The sequence below is a fragment of the Gadus macrocephalus genome, chromosome 4 (genome assembly GCF_031168955.1).
Source record: "Gadus macrocephalus chromosome 4, ASM3116895v1".
NCBI lineage: Eukaryota > Metazoa > Chordata > Actinopteri > Gadiformes > Gadidae > Gadus > Gadus macrocephalus.
In genome coordinates this window covers 32664930-32685418 of record NC_082385.1, presented here as the reverse complement: position 1 = coordinate 32685418, position 20489 = coordinate 32664930, and the positions used below count along the sequence as shown (strand labels likewise).

Below are 20489 nucleotides of genomic sequence, written 5' to 3'. Positions count from 1 at the left end.
ATTCTGCTTTTTTTTTTTTTAAACGTTTTAGCGATTTTGAAATATAAATATCGTTCTGTTCGTACATCTCCGCGTAGCAATCTTTCTCCCTGTCATTCTCGTTCACAGACGCACAGAGACAAGCGCGTATAGGCCTACATGCCAATGGTGCGCGGGTACACTACCACTTATTGGATAAACCTGCGTATCATGCACACGCACTGACAGCGGATTCGCCCGCTCATCCTCTCAATGCACCTACAAAGGCAAACCCGAAGCAGCAGGAATGTAAAAAGGGATAGTGTATAGAACGCCGGTAATTATCGGGAAAATAAGCCCCGACAGGGCGAACTTGCTTCGCCCTGAAGGGGCTTATTTTCAATCATGACCGGCGATGTTCTCTACATGTCCCGCTTATCACACGGCTACTTGCCAAAACGAAACAATAACTTCACATGGTGTGTCTTTTTACAATTTATTTGATACCACCAGCATTCGTAGTGTTGATCAGCAGAGAAATAGTCCGCCAAAGACGTTGACGTCGCTTAGCAACCGAAGACGCTGGGGTTGACAAGTTACCGGTACTTGCAGAGTGAGACTTCATTAGAGGCGAAAAATCTGTTGTTTTCCTTGACAGCGGTCAATCATACTCATGATTATACTTAGCAACGGTGAATTTTCAAATATAATTCACCGCCGGAAGTTGTGAAGGTCCCATTGCAAGCGAACGGAGCGTTCCATGGCATTGAGAAGACCTATGTAATAATTGCGATTGATGTGAAATGCAGCTGCTATGTAGCCTATATATATGAAATTTAGATAAATTAAATTTAGATAAATGACGGTCTTAGACCCCCAGGCCGTTCTGCCAGCGATTTAAATTCGCTCTGCAGCATAGGCTGGAGATCGGGAAGTCTCCCGGTGGGCCGGCCCACTTATTTTTTTGACTCCGTGCGCAGCGCCGCCTTCTCCAGTGAACCAAGAAAGCCTGACGAACGGGGGATTTTACACCCGCTGTCTCACTAAACAACACAAACGCGAGCGCGCCAACCAATTGAAAGAAGCCCTTTCCATTAAATAAGTATTTTCCACCGATCGCGAACATCACAGAAAGTGTTGAAAACTTAAACAGAAAAATTAAGTCAGTGCCCGCAAAATTCTCTTCGTCCCGAAGTCGACCCGAGAGAGAATAAAAATCCTCCCGATGACAATTAATTACGTCCCCGGGACGACGGGACGTCGTTAATTTTAATCCCTGGTGTGTGTGTGTGTGTGTGTGTGTGTGTGTGTGTGTGTGTGTGTGTGTGTGTGTGTGTGTGTGTGTGGGGGGTTGAGCACCGAAACTCGGTTCCAGTAGGGAACCGGTTCCGACGTAAATGGTTGAAACGAGATCGAATAAGAACACACATTTCGGTTCCTCATAACGGTGCCTGGCGTTTTTTAACGCCCCCTGCCCCGCCCCCATGGTGTTGCGGCGTCAACTTGCGTTAGTGCTGGGCGCTATACCGGTACAGATATTTAACTATATCACTCTATAACGAAGAACTTTGTACATAACATACAATATTAGGCTTAATGACATTTAACAAAACAAATATATAGGCTATATATAAGATATAAAATACATTATTTGAATACGCCACAAATTACAACTAATATATCACTCTATAACGAAGTGCTTTGTGCATAATATATCTTATTAGGCTTAATGACGTTTAACAAAACAAATATATAGGCTATATATAAGATATAAAATACATTATTTGAATACGCCACAAATTACAACTAATACATTTTAATGATATTGATAGACCAACGATTTCTTCATTTTAAACTGTAGGCCTACTTCAAAATAAAAATATAAAAATAATACTTGCAATAAAGAGCTGTAGGTAGCTTTCGCCAGAGAGCATGGCTTTCTGGTACTTCAACTGTCGCAAAAAACCCGTTGATAACATGCAAATAACTGATTAAGGACCGCCCATAGACTTTGAGTGACCGAGCCAGCCAGCGACCAAAACGGCAGCCAGACGAGAAAACGGCAGCCAGACGAGCGACCAATGCGACCTACGTCGCGACCAATGCGACCTACGTCGCGACCAATGCGACCTACGTCGCGACGCACGTCGTTGGCCACTCAGAGAGCTCGGCCCTCCGCTCCCCAAGAGAGAGAAGAGGACATCCATGAGTATATGGATGGATGTATCTGGTAGAGAATTTATATATGCAGGGTAAAACCAGCAGAACAATAATTTTAAACACTAATCACATGGTTTTGTTTAAGAACCCACGCGACAAATATCAGATTTTGTTAATAGCCAGGCAGATGCTCCCGTGGAGGACAAAGTATTTTCTAGAGCCCTTTACCGATGCTACTAGTACGCCGTATGGCTATCTGCTAGTGGACTTTAAAGCCACGATCCCCGACACACTACGGCCAGACAAGTGCTGGATACATCAGTTTAATCTAACCCAGGAACGGTAACCAGGACAAAGTGCAAGCCATTGTGAACCCCATTTAAGTTCCCTGTTCTTCAGTGTGTTGTTACACTACATTACCCATGATTCAATATCACAGGGCAGACACAGACACACACACACACACACACACACCCTCATGACTACGGTCAACCTGCACCCATATACCTTTGCCCCCCACACGCCCCCAAAATGACCGCTCGCTGCACCCCACCTTAGGAAGCCACACCTGCCTCCCACACACACACACACACACACACACACACACACACACACACACACACACACACACACACACACACACACACACACACACACACACACACACACACACACACACACACAGGAAGTGGAAGGGGGGTTGTGGCCCCCACCCTCGCAACCAATACCGGAAACAGAAGTCCCCTCGAAAACCCCTATAGTGGGGATCATTAATAACCACTGACAACACTCACAGACAGAGATCCTCTTCTTACCTCTCAGCTTTGCTCCGGCGGCCATGTTCCCCAGACAGAGTGGTCTTAGAGGTAGGACCCCCCTCCTCTCTCTCCTCATCCATAGAAGACTGGAGACCTGGACACAAACACAACTACATATTGTTTCTGTGGATTCTTAGTACCGAACTTGAAATTACTGCAGTGAAGACTATCACTCTCTATGTCTAGTTCTACACACTCTATTACTCTCTATGTCTAGATCTACACACTATCCCTATCAATGTCTAGATCACACACTATATCACTATCTATGTCTAAATCTACACATTCTATCACTATGTCTAGATCTCACACACACTCTGTCACTCTATGTCTATATCTAAACAATATCACAATCTATGTCTAGATCTACACACTCTATCACTATCTATGTCTAAATCTACACACTCCATCGCTATATGTTTATATCTCATTCTTCATTATTAGGATGATTCCTTATTTCCCTTCTGAACTTCTGAAACACTGAACTCTCCCAGTAGAGCATAGTAACGAAAGCATCAAGGGTCTACATATCAATGTGCTAAACCATTATAGACAGCCATAAAACCACCAACAAGTAACTAATGTTACAAATGAAACTCCACAATAAAAGTCCACAACACAACGAATCTGACCTCACTAAAGTACAGAATGAACCTCCACAACAAAAGTCTACAACATGAACCAATCTGACCTCACTACAGGAAAGACTGAAATAGTGATTGATGTTCTAATAATAATAATAATACATTTAATTTAGAGGCGCCTTTCAAGACACCCAAGGTCACCTGACCCATATTCCTTTATTCAGACAGGTTCCCTCTCTGAGATAAACATCTCTTTTACAGCAGGAACCTGGAAACATTGAACTGGGACTGGAAACAGATTATTCTATAACATATCAATACAGTGAGAATATACGACCAATAATCTAAAGAAAACAGGACTTTTCAGAGTTAGGAAACAGACAGGACAACAAACCAAACAAACATAGTAAAGGGTTCTTTAAGAGCGTATCCACGCTGCTCGGATCAAATCAGGAAACGAGCTGGACCTGAGGAAGAGCTGTCAGTAAAACCATCAATCATTAACTTACTAAGGAGCATAACTGGTTTACCTGTAGCACACTGACACACACACACACACACACACACACACACACACACACACACACACACACACACACACACACACACACACACACACACACACACACACACACACACACACACACACACACACACACACACACACAATTAACTGTATTAATCCCAAAAGGGGGGTCTTCATTGTTCCAGCGAATATACGACCAATAATCCAAAGAAAACATGACATTTAGCGAGCTGTACCTTAGCTTCTCCGTGATGAAAACGTGTGCTGCCCCATGTCATAGGAAAATATAAAAGCACAAAAGGAAGGAAAGTAAGATCCGTTGAAGGAAGAGATTCAGTTGTTCACAAAACACAAAGTAAGTGTTCAGAACGGAGCCAGAACGTGAACACGGTTCTAAAGGTTCTGAGTAAAGACTGAGCTGCTGGGCTCCTCAGTGAAGACAGATCGAATGAGGAAGGAGACTTTGAACACAGCTCACTACGTGTAAAGCCTTTATGATGAGGCCAGGGCAGGGCTTCACCAGAACACACACGCAGAACCTTATCAAGTGATAAGATAAGACGGAGCAAAGGTTTGATGAGGTCCCTATAAAGCTATGAACCACCAGGTGTCACGATGTTGGAGGTTAAAACAGTGGAACTAAAGTGACTTCTAGTCTACAAAGTACAATTGTATCGCCTGCGGTGAAATCATGTCACTCCCAACGTATCAAAATACAGACAACTCCTAACCCCTAACCGTAAGAAAAGCTAAGGGAACACTTTTACTTTGAAGGAGAACAAAACCACTTTTCAGAGTTAGGAAACAGACAGGACAACAAACCAAACAAACATAGTAAAGAGATCTTTAGGAGAGTATCCACGCTGCTCGGATCAAATCAGGAAACGAGCTGGACCTGAGGAAGAGCTGTCAGTAAAACCATCAATCATTAACTTACTGAGGAGCATAACTGGTTTACCTGTAGCGCTCTCTCTCTCTCTCTCTCTCTCTCTCTCTCTCTCTCTCTCTCTCTCTCTCTCTCTCTCTCTCTCTCTCTCTCTCTCTCTCTCTCTCTCTCTCTCTCTCTCTCTCTCTCTCTCTCTCTCTCTCTCTCTCTCTCTCTCATCCCAAAGGGATAAGGGTCAAAAGTAGAGCAAAGAGAGATTTAGTGATAAATACAAGTATAAAATATAATAAAAATAAATTAAAGATTAAAATAAAGATAAAAAACGATGGACACTGTATACATATAGTTTATATGCTCAGTATAATTGCATATGATCATTTGTGTATGCATCGATATGAATAAATCAAGTTAAACATAGACTCCTAAATAATACCCCACCAAACAGACAGTCAGTCATAGTTAGATATTATAATATCAACCCCACCCAAATAGAAAGTCAGTTATATAGATTATATTATAAAGTAAAGACAAACAGAACAAACAGGGCAAACCAAAAATAAGGTATAAACAATATACATTTAAAATGATGCGTGTAAATGATAAAGTCGCAAAGCACATGGTCGTCAGTTTGGTTTGAAATGTGCCGGGGACAGAGACGCATTCAGAAGTGCATTTTCAGAAGTGCTGAGTACAATGAGGATGCACTCTTTTTTTTCTCTTTAGTGCCGGTAATGAAAGGTTCTGAAAGACAGCATACCCATGGAGCTAATTAAAGGAATGAAATGTAAAATCTGTCTGGCACGCTTTATGAAGAAAACGTTTCCAAAAAGCATCGGACACATGACCCACTATGTTCTGCTCCATGTATCCAATGTTGACAACGTGACATGACATGGCTAAGCTACCAACATAAACAAGAGGAGTTATGAAAGGATATTAACTGCGTGTTTAAGTTCAGAAGGGCCAAAGGTGTGGCTACACACAGCACTACAAAAGTCGTCAAGATTGAAAAATAAAAATATATTTGTTGCACAGCTGAACGCTGTATCACATCGTGAGCTGGCTGTTCTCAATTCACAACACGCATTCCATCCAATCTAGCCTACATCAGGCCTTCTGACCAAACCTCATGCACTCCCCCCCAAAATTATTCCAGAATTCAAGCAAAGCAAGAATGACTAGAAGCAGGGGTGATTCTAGGGTCAGAGCTTTAGGGGTGCTGAGCTCCCAATGAGCCCCACTGCCACCACCCACCATTTTTCCACACAAAAACGAAAATATGTCAAAAAATAACTTTCATTTTAACATTGGTTAAACTAACTCCAAAATATGGATTATTTCTATTTTTTTTTAGCCCTTTCCAGAACACCAGCTTTATTGTGCCAGTTCACACAGACAGCCCCCTGTAACAAACACAAAACCTTCTCCACTCAGCTGGTTTTCCTGACCGTTAACTCCAAGTGCCTCCTTTTGTATCAACAGTCATTCGATTAGATTAGATTATATTCAACTTTGTCATTGAACAAAGTACTATGTACAAGGGACTTGGACAACCCATCTTCTGTTAATTATTTACGGATGGCCATCTCTATACTACTTGGTTGCACACCTATCTGAACTTTCATAAACCAATATAAGTCATCAATAATTGATAATAATACATGCTTCACATCAAGAGCAAAAAAAAAAGAATAAAAAGAAGGTCAACCCAAAAAGTCCAAAAAATCTATGTCGCCGCACTTTGAGGGTGGCAAACCTGTCAATGACCCTTTGGTGTTCAATTCTTTCAAGCAACTCCTACTCAATGGACATCACAGCTAGGTGCTGGAGTCTGCTTTGGCCTGTGGTCCTCCTGAGCCATGTATGGAGCCGACGCAAGGCACTAAAAGACTGCTCACATGTACAGCTGCTGCGTCTCTTGCGGCGGCGCCGCCTGCGCCTCCGCAAGAGACGCCGCCGCCGCCGCAAGAGACGCCGCCGCCTCCGCCGCAAGAGACGCCGCCGCCGCCGCAAGGGACGCCGCCGCCGCCGCAAGAGACGCAGCCGATTCTAGGTTTCATAAACATCCGGGACTTAGCCCAGAGGGAAAAGAAAAGTATCCCTTTGGGCATACAAAAAAGCAGCTTTAAATAGCTACCTGACTGCTTTGCTGCTTATCCCCAAAGATCTAAAGTTCTATTCAATCTATTTCAGAGTAAAATTAATGGAAGTGGGTCTATATATATATATATACACATATATATATATATATATATATATATATATATATATATATATATATATATATATATATAGATACAAATATTCTTTTATTTTACTTATTTTACCCAAAAATTATATTCAGGGCTAATTAAATAATATCCGGCGCTTTAGCCCCGAATAAAACAGCCTTGTGACGCCACCGAGTATAAGTACACAGGACACCGCCTAAGTATGAGTATAAGTACCCAGGATACTGGCTCAGTATGAGTATAAGTACACAGGTTAGTGGCTCAGTATAAGTACACAGGATACTGGCTCAGTATGAGTACAAGTACACAGGTTACTGGCTCAGTATGAGCATATAAGTACACAGGTTACTGGCTCAGTATGAGTATAAGTACACATGTTACTGGCTCAGTATGAGTATAAGTACACAGGTTACTGGCTCAGTATGAGTATAAGTACCCTGGATACTGGCTCAGTATGAGTATAAGTACACAGGTTACTGGCTCAGTATGTGTATAAGTACCCTGGATACTGGCTCAGTATGAGTATAAGTACACAGGTTACTGGCTAAGTAGGAGTATAATTGTACAGGATACTGGCTCAGTATGAGCTGGAGTGGGGGGCGTTGGAGGCCCTTTGTGGCCCCCTGTCATCCGTCGGACCCCGTCCTCCGCCACCTGACTTCCGGCCCGTCTATGGGAACGCCGTCGACGGCAGGGGTGTTTCTAGGTTTCATGAACATCCGGGGCTTAGCCCAGACGGAAAATGAAAATGCCCAAATTATTTCTATGCTTTAATTTGCATGAAAAAAAATAAATCATAATGCTTCACATAAAACAAAATACAGTTTATTTTAGCATAAAATAGCTACCTGACTGCTGTGCTGCTTATCCACTTCGAGTTATTTGCAGACAAACTAGACCAGCACATGAACATTTTAAAATGTAAATACACAGACGTCCCTGTATAATTAAGGTGTATGACAGCTCCCTCTGCTGGACAACAGTCTCACACCAAACTACATTTTCCGTTTGAACCAACGTAGCTATAGATAATTGATGTGAGACGGGTTGGTGGTCTGAACGTTTTGTAGTAGCAGAGAATGGCCTGCAGGGCAGTATGTACATTGTTAAATACATGAATAGGCTTGAATTTAGTAGTAATATGGAGGTTACATATTTTTACTAAATGGATTATGTGAACATTGCTGAATAACAATCGTGTATATTAAATGTATTGCAGGAGTCTAGCTTGACATTAACCAAGTTAAAGGACAAATAAATGAACCGCACCAAACATGTAGAAGTTAATGTGGGATTTTAATATATAAACAAAAACACTTGACAGAAGTTTAATACAATTTTGTAATGGGAAGCAGAGGAAAACAATTTCCCGAATGAATCTTTTCAAAATGTCACCACCATTCCGAAAGCAAGTGAAGAGGTTTGTGTTAAAGCAGCCCTCCCTGACCAGCTCTGTCCCTGACTCTAAACCCTGACTCTCAACCCTAACGCTGAACCCTCTGAGGGCAGGAAGACGCGCCTTCAGTGTAAAGGTTCGAACCACAGAGAAGGAAGAAGAAGAGGAAGCAGTAGAGAGTAGTGAAGTAGTGAGGTTAGTGACAGACGTGAGGGAAAGGCGTGTGGAAGCACACGGTTACATGTGGGGTCAAGAGGATCACTCCCACTGGAGGTCATTGATCCATCAGCCTCAGACTGCTGAGCTCAGCAGGTCTTCTGGAGGACGAGGCTCAGATGAACTGAGGAGACGGGACCAGCAGGATGTCAGGATCAGGGCGGGTTCAGTTCAGGTGTGTCTGCCCGGACCAAACAAGGACATTGATTAGGTTCAATATTCAAAAGATGCAACATTTTCTGAACCAAAGACAAGTCATTAAGGAGCAGGCAGGCTTTAGGGCGCCTTGCTCAAGGACGCATCACTGTATTCTGAGGACTTGAACCCGGCACCATTGGTTTGAGAGTTGAACCCCCAACCCCCTACCTAGTCCACTATGTCCAGATATTGCAAACTTACGAGGAATCCTTGATGGTAGAGTTCTGGTTGTCCTCAGGATTTGCCTTCTAGATGTTTGGCTTCTCGATCAGTCCTCCAGATTCCTGGTCTGGTTACAAACGTAATTGGTCTCTAATGTAAGGTAACAAACAGTAGTAATTTGTCTCTAATGTAAGGTAGCAAACACAGGAATAGTTGGGCTCTAATGTAAGGTAACAAACACAGTAGTAATTTGTCTCTAATGAAAGGTAACAAACACAGTAGTAGTTTGTCTCTAATGTAAGGTAACAAACAGTAGTAGTTGGGCTCTAATGTAAGCTGTAGTTTGTCTGGTAAACAATCACCGTAGTATGTCGTAACTATTACTGGACAAACTAATCCTGCGTTACAACAAGTCCACTCTGTTTACTTTATGCAAACTTACGAGGATCCTGTTTGGTAGAGTGATGTCGTCCTCCAGAGTCTTGGCTCCTCCATCAGCTCTCCTCAGCCAGAGTCCTGGTCTGGAACAAACAGTGCAAGTCTGGCCCCAACGTCTGGTAACAAACATGTAGTTAGTCTTATTTTTAAGCCCTTTATTTCCACTTTGTTAGGTTAATACAAACTTACAATCCTTGTTGGTAGAGTAATGGTCATCCTCCAGATTTGCGGCTCCCCTACCAACTTGCCCCCGCTCCAGAAACACGTTCTAGTAAGAAAACACAGCGGTAGTTGTGCATGTCAAAGTAACAGCTGTATTTTGCCCTTTAAGTCAACCATGTAAGTAAATACAAACTTACGAGGAATCCTTGTTGGTCGATTCCTAGTCGTCCTCCAGCAGCTCTCCTCAGACAGAGTCCTGGTCTGGAACAAACAGCGGAAGTCTTGCTTCAACATGTGGTAAAACAGATGAAGCCGTCTGGTATATATGGTACAAACACCGGTAGTTTGTGGTAACCGTATTCTACTAGAAGTGGCAGTGAGTGTGATGATCACTTCAGAGTCAAGCTCCATCTACCCCACGACAGACATCCTTCACCAGGCAAGGACTCCACCAGCTCCTCCACCAGGCAGGGCCTTCAGCACGGCTCCTCCATCAGCTCCTTCAGCACGGCTCCTCCATCAGCTCCTTCAGCACACTTTACCTCCTCAGCTGAAGAGCACAACTTCAGCTCGAAGAGCGCACTAGTTGGAGTTCCCAGATTGGTTCTGATTTAAGGAAACCAATCGTTCAGCTAGTCCTGTCCGAAACAAATACAGTTCAGCCTGAGAAGACGTGCAACTGAGAAAAAGACAAGATCCACAGGGCTCTCCATCAATCCAGCCAGGTAGGAAGAGCCGTCTCATTACAGGGCTGAAGGTCATCTTGAATATCCAATTAGGTCCCTTTCCAACATCAGAGTCTCCTTTTGGAATTCCTTTAGGTGTCCATCCTCCATTGATCCTGAGTGGTGAAGTCCTAGATTGAAGTCACTGATCTGAACATGCCGCTTGCATCCTTTTACACTTGAGTTGGATACTCTCCTTCCTGCCCAGTGTGTTGGATATCGCTACGCAGCGTCGCTCTGGGCTCTTCATGTCTACTGGAGGCCCTTAAATAAACATGTGGCCGTCCATCAGGGATGATTTATTTGACCATTCCAATATCCCAAGCCAATCACACAGACCCCCGTATGAACATTATCACTGTCAAAGCAAGCCGGACACACACACACACATAAAACCAATGATTCACACGTGGAACCCCATGCCAGGTGTGAGTGGGAGACACACACACAGTAGAACCCTTGCGATGCTCAATAATCATCCATCTCATGTCAAACCCAAACAAACACACACCACTGAGCCACAAAAGGCCAAACAATCATGCAGGGTAAAAACCTCATGCCAAATAATATTCCATCATCCAACCCCAGCTCTCCTGCCAGGGCACCCAGAACAGAACAACCAATGTCTCCAGAGAAGTAAATGATGTACAACATTCTTCAGTGGCGTCCCACATTGGTGATGGATTATGCTTGGCGTCTCCAAAATGTCTCCAAGGTTGATTCAACGTCTCTGAATTCATGTCTTTGTAGTCCTGTGGTTTCCTGAATGAGGGGCCTTCACAGATGCAAACGGTGCAGCTTTAGTCAGCCTGAGGACAGGAAGGAGGTATTCTGTTCAGAAGACAACCCAGTGGAGGGGGTGGCTCTTGAGGAGCAGGATCCATCTTGGTCTGGCCCCAAATAAGCCCTTCTTGGAAATGAAACTGTTCCTGAGGAGTCACGATGCCTGGAGGCGACTGTTGAACGTGTTCCATGGTTCTCTGTGTCGGAGTGAAGTTGTGTTTTAGTCGTTGAGAAGAGGAGTCCCCTCATCTCCCCCTGGTGTTTCTCCTTCTGAATCCCTGTCTCCATCTTAAAGAACATTCCAGTCCATGTAACTGACATCACGACGGTTTCTCAAACACTCGGTTTCCCTTGAAGGGGCATGTCTACAGACCTGTAGACTTCAGACAGCTCTGTATCCCAGTATGCACCTCTGCTCACTGAGACCACACCCTCCTCAGTCAAGCAACACTCATTTGATGAAGATGCAGAGCTCAGGAGAGTAGCTGGAAAGAAGACTGAAGACATCAGAACCCAACCCATTACTCCAGCTTACAACAATAACTTGGAGCCTGTAACCATTTTAACAATCCATTAAAACCAACATAAACCAAACACCTCAGTAACCCATGAACTAATAAAACATCCTTACTACTCAGATCAAACTTCAGGTAACGGGTTAACTCGCCAGGAAGCCAAAATACATCAATGTGCCCAAGAGTAATGAGAAACTTATGACTTACAGTTTGCAGTTCAACTTCATGGTCAAGTTGGGATACTCACAGAACTGCAGTTACATGTCCATGATAGACCTTTGAAGGAAGGAACAGTTTACTCATGGTCCCCAAACTTGGGCACTGTCCCACAGTTCAACATCTACCATCTCCATTAAATCAGATAAATGAATGACAATACAAATTCAGGGCTTTTAGGATCATCCAACCATTAAATAATGATTAAGATAATGACCTAATCCAGTTTTTTAATATAAATTATACTAATTATTTGACTGTCATTACTCAAGAGTGATCTACCTCTTACTTTGACAAGTTTGAATGTATAGTCTCTAAAATGTTACTTACAGGTAGAATCAATGCATACATTTCAAATGAGAGTTAAACAACCACAATCCCCGATTTCCTTCACAGATTATCTGTGATTTATATTCAACATACAAGTCACGTCAGTTGTGCTTTGCCACACAATTCTACTCACATCAGGAGTAGTTGGTCTCTAATGTTAGGTAACAAACACAGGAGTAGTTTGTCTCTAATGTAAGGTAACCAACACAGTAGTAGTTTGTTTCTAATGTAAGGTCACAAACACAGGAGTAGTTGGGCTCTAATGGCGCGTAACAAAGTAGCAGCTGTAGTTCGTCTGGTAAACAACCACAGTAGTATGCCGTAACTTTAACTGGAAAAACAAATCCTGCGTTACAACAAGTCCACTCTGTTTATTTTATGCAAACTTACGAGGATCCTGGTTGGTAGAGTGATGTCGTCCTCCAGATTTGCGGCTCCCCTACCAACTCGCCTCCGCTCCAGAAACACGTTCTAGTAAGAAAACACAGCGGTAGTTGGTTAACGCATGTCAAAGTAACAGCTGTATGTTCCCCTTTAAGTCAACCATGTAAAGTCAATACAATCTTACGAGGAATCCTTGTTGGTCGATTCCTAGTCGTCCTCCATCAGCTCTCCTCAGACAGAGTCCTGGTCTGGAACAAACAGCGGAAGTCTTGCTTCAACATGTGGTAAAACAGATGTAGTTGTCTGGTATATGTGGTACAAACGCCGGTAGTTTGTGGTAGCAGTATTCTACGAGAAGTTGCAGTGAGTGTGATGATCACTTCAGAGTCAAGCTCCATCTACCCCACGACAGACGTCCTTCACCAGGCAGGGCCTACACCAGCTCCTCCACCAGGCAGGGCCTTCAGCACGACACCTCCATCAGCTCGGCTCCTCCATCAGCTCCTTCAGCACGGCTCCTCCATCAGCTCCTTCAGCACGGCTCCTCCATCAGCTCCTTCAGCTCCTTCAGCCATGGATTCTTGGTCTGGTTACAAACACAGTTGGTCTCAGCAGTAAATCACCTGGGGACGCAACACACCCCACCTCCTGCATCTGAGGTTCACTCGTAAAATGGAAGACAAATTTAAACACTTAAATTAGACAACGTCTGCAGAATGTCACGTTCAGCAATTCATCCACTACGGTCGAAGCAGCACTCGTAACAATAATGGCTATTATTGCTACAATAATTTAAAGTCATAAGATGATCAAAACCAGACATAACTACCGTGGATTTTAGTGTTTCAGATGAGCTTGGTGATGGTTACCCTCTGGTCCGGTGCTGCAGGCCCCTGGTCTCCAGCGTCAGTCTCCGGTCCATCCTGGCACCACAAGCCTCCGGTCCCCAGTCTCTCAGCCTCGCCTTTCAGCTACAGCAGCAGGTTTAGATCAGCATTAAACCAACAATAAACCTAATTGACTCATCCGAAACAGAGTTACATAATTAATTTAACTATTATTTTATAACTCAAGGCTAGAAAAGACTTGAGACCAGACATAAGCATGCCGTTTTTGGGAATGAAGACAGCAGTCCATAAGTTTAAAGAAGTGGTTCAGCCCAAGCATTGAAACTGACCTGAGAAGACTCTACTCACACACCAGAGCACTGACCTGTTCTGGAAGACTTCTGACAGGAGGTGGCGGTCTGGCTCTGGGTGAGGAGGTGGAGGTCTGGCTCTGGGTGAGGAGGTGGAGGTCTGGCTCTGGGTGAGGAGGCAGACACCTTGGGGCAAACTACACGTTACCTTTTTAGCCTTGTACAGTTCTATAGTATCTTCTACTGTAACATGTGGGAAGGACGGCCATTATTTTAGCTTTGATATTATCCACTTGGTAACTCTGCACCAAAGTCGTTGTTTAGCGTCATTCCATTTTGTAGGGTTTAACTTCTGTGGCAATTAATGACAGCAGATATATTGAACGTACAAAAGCTGAAGTAACAAAGAACACTAAGCAGTATCAATATTAAATCAAATATACTCAGCCATATTCAGGTGCTGGGTTCCGTTGAAGAAATGTCAAATTGTCTTCCACCTTGGAATGATTTTCAGCCTTCAGGGATGTCAAAAATGGGCCCCAACTAGAACGCCGTTTTGTACGCAGCGCGAGTCCGGTCACGACATTGTGGTTAAAAGTACGGAGCAACCATCGGAAATTATCAACCTATTGTACGACGTACGTGTCTGTCGGTATGTATTTAATATCAAAGTTAACTTGTTTAAGATAAGGGGCAACAATTCCCAATGGAAACGACTAAAAAAATAGTTTCCGTTGGCAACAGCTCGAGGTTACGCAAGTACAATCCAGAACGTTCTGCCAGATTCCCTCAGGGGACTCCCGTCCAACTAACTGCCAGGTGGTTTCTTATGGTTGCCAAGACTACAACGTTCTATGCTAGCCATTGGGACTAAATCAAGTGACCGCACTCAGAACCTTCCACGGCGGGAAGCACAAACCGTCCGACTGGAATCCGAACATTCCAGCCGGAACCAACCAAAGATAAAACAGAACCAGCGCCTCACCTTGAGCTGAACGGAGGAAGATCCTGAAGTCCAGCGATGATCTTCATTAAAACACAGCCAACAGACTTACCTTGAGGAGATCTGTTTGTTGCTGTTGGTCATTACTACTATTCAGTGTACCTTTACATTATTATGCACCCAGTGTGTACAAGTTATCACTCAAAAACATAAGAACCAAAACTACCATGTACGTCCCACAACAACTTTAAAGCTAAAATCAAATACAAAACCGTATCTACATTTTACAACTATCTAGATTATTCAAGGTACAAACCATCCAGAGCAAATCTAAACGTTGAGCTCACAGAGAGCCGACCGTAGCCCTGCAACGTCACCCTGACCGACTCATCACCAACAGCAAATCATGCCAGCCAGCCAACACATGTACAGGTCCAGTGAGAAGTGGGCATCTGAGCGAAAGGACCGCCCATAATAAAAAGCCCAATTCCTGAACTATCAGACCATCTTCATGGTTTAAAGATTTACAGACTTGACATGCCATTGTGTTCTAATCACCTTTGTCTGCTCCCTCGTTACTTATAAAACTCTACAACTCCATCACTAGAGCGTTGCATCCTACTCATGGGGGTGTGGTCTGAGTGAGCAGAGATGCATGCTGGGATACAGTGCTGTCTGAAGTCTTCAGTTCTATAGACACGCCCCTCAGGAGAAACCAAGTGTTTGAGAATCTGTCATGACATCAGATACATGAGCAGGATTATCCTTCAAGATGGCGCCAGGATTCTCAGAGGAGAAAGGCCAAGAGGAACATCCGAGTGTTCTTCCTCTCAGCCAGTGGAACATGACAACGGTCTTTATCCGAGTACCATGGAACACTTTGAAACATCCTCCTCTTTACACCTTGAAGCCTCAGTGAGGGTTTCCTTACCTCCTCAGCTGAAGAGCACAACTTCAGCTCGAAGAGCGCACTAGTTGGAGTTCCCAGATTGGTTCTGATTTAAGGGAACCAATCGTTCAGCTAGTCCTGTCCGAAACAAATACAGTTCAGCCTGAGTAGATGTGCAACTGAGAAAAAGACAAGATCCACAGGGCTCTCCATCAATCCAGCCAGGTAGGAAGAGCCATCTCATTACAGGTCTGAAGGTCATCTTGAATATCCATTTAGGTCCCTTTCCAACGTCAGACTTTCCTTTTGGAATTCCTTTAGGTGTCCATCCTCCATTGATCCTGATTGGTTTAGTCCTAGTTTGAAGTCACTGATCTGAACACGCCGCTTGCATCCTTTTACACTTGAGTTGGATACTCTCCTTCCTGCCCAGTGTGTTGGATATCGCTCCGCAGCGTCGCTCTGGGCTCTTCACGTCTACTGGAGGCCTTTAAGTAAACGTGTGGCCGTCCATCAGGTATGATTTATTTGACCATTCCAATATCCCAAGCCAATCACAAACCCCCGTATGAACATTATCACTGTCAAAGCAAGCCGGACACACACACAGAACCCAGGACATGCACGTGGAACCCCATGCCAGGTGTGAGTGGGGGACACACACACACACACACACACACACACACACACACACACACACACACACACACACACACACACACACACACACACACACACACACACACACACACACACACACACACACACACACACACACACACACACACACACACACACACACACACACACACACACACACAGGGTAAAAACCTCATGCCAAACAACGTTCCATCATCCAACCCCAGCTCTCCTGCCAGGGCACCCAGAACAGAACAACCAATGTCTCCAGAGAAGGAAATGATGTACAACATTTTTCAGTGGCGTCCCACATTGGTGATGGATTATGCTTGGCGTCTCCAAAATGTCTCCAAGGTTGATTTCGACTTCTATGAAGTCATGTCTTTGTAGTCCAGTGGTTTCCTGAATGAGGGGCCTTCACAGATGCAAACGGTGCAGCTTTAGTCAGCCTGAGGACAGGAAGGAGGTCATCTGTTCAGAAGACCACCCAGTGGAGGGGGGTGGCTCTTGAGGAGCAGGATCCATCTGGGGATGGCCCCAAATAAGACCTTCTTGGTAATGAAACTGTTCCTGAGGAGTCAGGATGCCTGGCGGGGACTGTTGAACGTGTTCCATGGTTATGTATCAGACTGAAGTTGTGTTTTTGTCGTTGAGATGAGGAGTCCCCTCATCTCCCCCTGGTGTTTCTCCTTCTGAATCCCTGTCTCCATCTTAAAGAACATTCCAGTCCATGTAACTGACGTTACGACGGTTTCTCAAACGCTCGGTTTCCCCTGAGGGGGCGTGTCTACAGACCTGTAGACTTCAGACAGCTCTGTATCCCAGTATGCACCTCTGCTCACTCAGATCACACCCGCATCAGTAAAGCAACGCTCATGTGATGAAGATGCAGAGCTCAGGAGAGCAACTGGAAAGAAGACTGAAGACATCAGAACCCAAACCATTACTCCAGCTTACAACAATAACTTGGAGCCTGTAACCTTTTAAACAAATCATTAAAACCAATATAAACCAAACACCTAAGTAACTCATGAACCAATAAAACATCCTCACTACTCAAATCAACCTTCAGGTAACGGGTTAACTCACCAGGAAGCCAAAATACATCAATGTGCCCAAGAGTAATGAGAAACTAATCACTTACAGTTTGAAGTTAATCTTGATGGTTAAGGTGGGATACTCACAGAACTGCAGTTAAATATCCATGATAGACCTTTGAAGGAAGGAACAGTTTACTCATGGTCCCCAAACTTGGGCACTGTCCCACAGTTCAACATCTACCATCTCCATTAAATCAGATAAATGAATGACAATACAAATGCAGGGCTTTTGGGATCATCAAACTTTTAAATAATGATTAAGATAATTAACTAATCCAGCTTTTTAATACAAGTTATACTAATTATTTGACTGTCATTAGTCAAGAGTGATTTACCTCCTACTTTGACAAGTTTGAATGTATAGTCTCTATAGTATTTTTTTTTTTTTTTTTTTTTTCACAATGTCTTGTTTTTTTAAACGATTTATGATGACTATATGCTCTGTAAGGTGACCATGGGTGTCTTGAAAGGCGCATCTAAATTAAATGTATTATTATTAATTAAAATGCTACTTTCATGTATAATCCACACAATTCTACTCACATCAGGTTCAGATGAGATGCTCCTCTTTACTTCAAAAAGTCTTTAACCTGTGAAACAGGAAGAGATGTCAAATAAGTCACAACAGACTTTTGCCAAACAGTGGAGAACTCCAACGTGCTGTCCGGCTCCCTCTTAAGTGAAACGCACCAGATGCAACCAATTAACTGATTAAGAAAACCACTTGGCAGGCGAGCTGCGGCAGGGGAGCTAATTAGAAAAACTCAATGCAGGTTTGGTGCCCTGTGGTCGCACTTGGTAACAGTGCGAGGCTATTTCAGCTCCGTGTTCGATCTTAAATGACCGCCCTCATTTTACAATACAACTTTATTTATCCCACTAGGGGCAATTAGTTTGAGCAGCTTGCATACAGACACAGTAACATACAAACAACAAATACACATACACAACTACGGAGCGTTTAGTAGTCGAATTGCAGAGGGGTTGAACGACTTGGATTGGCGGTTTGTTCTGCGAGCAGGTGAAGCGTGGCGACGCCGCTGATGGCAACACGGAGAATTCACTTTTAAGAGCACGACCAGAAGAAGCCAACATACCTGCTGCTTTCTTAATGATTTGCCGATTGCAAAAATAATTCAAGTCCCTTTGTTTAACTCCGGTGATCTTAGAACAGATGTTGACAATTCTGTTCAGGCTGTTTGTCTTTTACTGTCAGGCTGTGAAACCAGCAGTTAAAGAAAAGCTCAGGAGACTCTCAATAAAAGAGTGATAAAAACGACAGAGGATGACAGGACTTACAGAAAAGGAATTTAGTTTGCGGAGAAGGTGAATTCTCTGTTGCACTCGCTTCACAATAGCCTCAGTGTTTACATCAAACTTAAGGTGATCATCGAAAATGGTACCCAGATATTTATAAGATGTAACTATTTCCACACTTTCCTTATGTATGATACACTCTTTGGCTGTATTTCTGTCCCGTTAATTAAAGGGATGAGACTGATTTGACTGATTTAGATTCATACTTCTAAACGAAAAAAGTCTTCATTCAATTCACCTTACTGTGTGTGTGTGTGTGTGTGTGTGTGTGTGTGTGTGTGTGTGTGTGTGTGGTTAGATGTCAAGTTGGTGAAAAGGAAGTCACCTGTGATCTTGCGTCCCTGTGTGTGTAGTGAGCGGATGTGGACAGCAGAGGGAGTTGTTACCACACAAGAACATCTGCTCTCTGAGCGCTCTGCGAGATACCGTCTCCATTGCAACCGTAACTTGGCAGCATCCTGAACGGCCCTTTGAGGAGTGAGAAGGAAGCTTTCATCAAAGAGACTCGTTCACTGGTTGAACTGGAGTCATCGCCCACCACACACACATATAGATTCACACACAATATAGATACAAACCATATATATACGCACACACCAAAGATGAACTTAACACACACACACACACACACACACACACACACACACACACACACACACCTCTAATCATTTTCTCCTCTCCTTCCTCCGTCTATCGCATTTTTATTGCCTCTACTCAAGAGAATAGATTTGGATGGGGATTTCTAGGTTTCATAAACAGAGGGAAAATGAAAATGCTGGGTGCGAAATTCATCTGTATGCTTTATTGTGCATGCAAACTTTTTCATAATGCTTTATCTAAATAAACGAAATACGTAGCTTTAAAATCATAGCTTTAAATAGCTACCTGACTGCTCTGCTGCTTGTCCCCAAACATCTGAAGTTCCATTCAAGTTATTGCAGAGTAAAATTAATTAAAGTGAATTCCCTAAATTATAGAATAAGGCAGGTTGGACGTACCTTATTAGGGGTCCGAGCAGCGAAGCTGCTTGGCCCCTATTGTTTCTGTAACGGGGTTTTTTCAGACGCATATAATACCCCTCTAATCCTAAGTGAGCTTCGTAGTAGGCCTACCATTTAACTCTGATCGTGAGTTGCGTCTCTGTCGAATGGCTGGGTATTTTCAGCGAGGTTCGTAGTAGGTATACCCCGCCGGTCTGTTGTCTGGCCAGGCTCCTGCAGCACCGTCCGTCCACACCTGCAGACAATCTCCTAAGTAGGAGGGAGAGAAACACACGCATACACACAGCAGGGGCGGGGTCAAAGACCCGACTGGGTCCTCACGGTGTGCGTGCGTGCGTGTGCGTGTGTTTGCGTGTGTGTGTGTGTGTGTGTGTGTGTGTGTGTGTGTGTGTGTGTGTGTGTGTGTGTGTGTGTGTGTGTGTGTGTGTGTGTGTGTGTGTGTGTGTGTGTGTGTGTGTGTGTGTGTGTGTGTGTGTGTACGTGTGTACGTGCCCCCTAGTGGTTCCACATGCAATAACAGAGCCTGGATTTTATAAACGGCCTCTTGGCTTTTTTTTTTGTCATTCATCAAAGAGGAACCTGTAAGTTCAACAAACCACCAATAAGAACCAATGCAGAAGGGTAAAAAAAATAATGGAAAGAAAACAAGGTATTATTTGCATCAAGCCTGTATTTCTTGCTTAGGATCCTGAGGATCGCATTGCATCAACAAGTTCAATAAAAAATACGGGGAAAAGGTTACCTCCGTTTCTCTGCTTTGCCCGCCCAGAGAAT

At 43.7% G+C, this 20489-nt stretch overlaps 2 protein-coding genes and 1 long non-coding RNA gene across 12 annotated transcripts in view; all 3 read right to left on the bottom strand.

Annotated features, from left to right (window-relative positions):
• The window catches only part of LOC132455346 (NACHT, LRR and PYD domains-containing protein 5-like), a 132662-nt gene extending 127662 nt beyond the window's left edge, over positions 1 to 5000 (bottom strand). The window contains exon 1 of the mRNA XM_060049158.1: positions 4283 to 5000. The gene's annotated coding sequence lies outside the window, so the exon portion shown is untranslated. The remainder of the gene's footprint in view (positions 1 to 4282) is intronic.
• Positions 1 to 20489, bottom strand: part of LOC132455344 (protein NLRC5-like) — a 227474-nt gene that overhangs the window by 109115 nt on the left and 97870 nt on the right. The window lies entirely within an intron of this gene.
• LOC132455443 (uncharacterized) lies at positions 8507 to 19968 on the bottom strand. Of its 8 annotated transcripts, XR_009525241.1 has the most exons (11): positions 19713 to 19881; positions 19040 to 19182; positions 17941 to 17987; positions 13901 to 17510; positions 13558 to 13659; positions 13091 to 13274; positions 9933 to 9996; positions 9763 to 9841; positions 9578 to 9689; positions 9175 to 9262; positions 8507 to 8956 (listed from the first exon to the last, which is right to left on the bottom strand). It is a non-coding gene; the product is annotated as an uncharacterized LOC132455443 (long non-coding RNA). The 8 variants fall into 8 exon arrangements; XR_009525238.1 differs by having other exon boundaries at positions 9175 to 9285; positions 9563 to 9841; positions 19713 to 19885; XR_009525237.1 differs by having other exon boundaries at positions 9175 to 9285; positions 9578 to 9841; positions 19713 to 19884.